Here is a 2,002-nt window from a genome sequence, read left to right as displayed (position 1 = left end):
AGAAATCTCCTGTTAGTCTAATGGTGTTACTATTAAGTGTAAGTTGGCTCTTTTCTTTTTCTCTTGCAGATTTTAGAACCCCTCTTTTGTCTTGTGCTTTTAACAGTTTGAGCATAATATGATATGCCATGGTGAAGATCTTTTCTGATTATGACTACTGGGGGTCCTATAACCCTCCATACATGGATATCCATATTTTTCTCAAGATTAGGGAAGTTTTCAGCTATTATTTCATTGAATAGGACTTTAACTTTTCCTTCTTCTTCCCGTATTCAAAAAATGCAGGTTATTTGTTTGTTTAATGGTCTCTAAAAAGTGTTGAACGCTCTTTTTATGCTTTTCTTTTTTTTTTTCCCTGACTGGGATATTTCAAAAAACCTGTCTTCAAGTTAGGATATTTGATTTCATTTGATCTAGTCTATTGTCAAGGCTTTCAAATGTATTTTTATGTGTCTTAGTGACCTTTTCATTTCCAAGAATGATTGATTTCTTTCTTTCTTTCAGCTAAAAAGAACAGAAGTTTTATGGGTACTCTGACAACATGCACAGTTGGATGGAAATGCCTATACACAGAAACTCATCCATGATTAACTTTAAAAGCTTTTCTAAGTGAGGAAGTTTTCTTCATCATAATGCTTTCTTTTGCTTCTTCTTTTCATTTTCTTCTTTTTTATTATGTCAGTAACATATTTCTCAGTTTCTTCCATATTTTGAATCTAGAGGAGCTGATCTCACATCAGGATAGCCAGTTCAATGTTTTTGCCACCTCACTTCCAGGAATGCCTTGATTACCAGCTTGATGGAAAGATAATATTTCTTAATGGCTTGTTGGTATAGTTCTTCTTCAGGAATTCACACACCAATTTGAAGCCCTAGTCTATGACACTGGCCTTCTAGGCATGGTATGTGCCCAAGAAATTGAGCTGATCAAAAAATAAGTGTAGGAGTGTCATCAAAATTGAAACCCCAAATGAGGGCCAAATGGCCTCTACTCACTGGTTCACATACAACATTGGTTCAGACTGGTGATGTAGCAGGTAATATACTCCATGATGACTAGTCCTCCATGGTCAACTAGTAGTTCTGGCTCTCCACCCGTGCCCTGTTGATTACTATCCTTGTGTTGGCAGTGAGGCCTGCAAAATCCATGCAAACATTATCATCCAAAGAACAGATCTTCTGCACTCTTCTTTCATTTTGTAGTTTGGTCACTCATTTCTTTTCCCCACCAGGAACAACAATGTCCCTTCCTTGAACATCAACCACATTCAAGCCCTTTTTGACAACCTTCTGCACATATTCCACTTGGAAGAGTTGGCCATTGGTCAAGAAGATGGGGTGTTGTTGCAGTCACAGCTTATGTGGGTAGAGCTCCAGCCATTGCTCAAAAGAGCATATTCAAGATTGCCTGCCCCAGTCTCCCTGGAGCCTCCAAGATTTATGATTGGCTCTTTTTCAAGATCTCTGTCTCTTTGCTGAATTTCTCATTCATATCATTTATCCTTTTTTTTCTATTTTCATTCAGTTATTTATCTGCATTCTCTTGGATCTCATTGAGATGCTTTGGAATCATTTAACAAATTGTTTTTTTAAATATTTATTTAGTTGTAGATGAACATACAGTATCTTTATTTATTTTTATGTGGTGCTGAGGATTGAACCCAGTGCCTCACACATTCAAGGCAAGTACTTTACCATTAAGCTACAGTCCCAGCCCCTTAACAAATTCTTTTTTAAAAAATGTTTTTAGTGTAGTTGGACATAATACCTCTATTTAATTTATTTATTTGTATATGGTGCTAGGGATTGAACCCAGTGCCTTGCACCACTGAGCCACAGCCCCAACCTCTAACAAATTCTTTATCAGGCAAGTTTTCTCTATTGTTGTTTTGAGGACATATTGCTAAAGAGTTATTGTGTTCTTTTCTGGCATAATATTACCTTGTATTTTTATACTTGTTGTGATCCTACATGGAGATTTGCATATGTGTCGAATCAGTTA

General features: G+C 36.5%; 1 pseudogene; it reads right to left on the bottom strand.

Annotated features, from left to right (window-relative positions):
* Nucleotides 1-627: 627 nt before the first annotated feature.
* LOC101977656 (proteasome subunit alpha type-7 pseudogene) lies at nt 628-1,149 on the bottom strand (annotated as a pseudogene).
* Nucleotides 1,150-2,002: the final 853 nt, after the last annotated feature.

This window comes from Ictidomys tridecemlineatus, chromosome X (assembly GCF_052094955.1).
Source record: "Ictidomys tridecemlineatus isolate mIctTri1 chromosome X, mIctTri1.hap1, whole genome shotgun sequence".
In the NCBI taxonomy this organism is placed as follows: domain Eukaryota; kingdom Metazoa; phylum Chordata; class Mammalia; order Rodentia; family Sciuridae; genus Ictidomys; species Ictidomys tridecemlineatus.
Note: the sequence above shows the minus strand (reverse complement) of the source record. Positions and strands in the feature narration are given on the sequence as shown.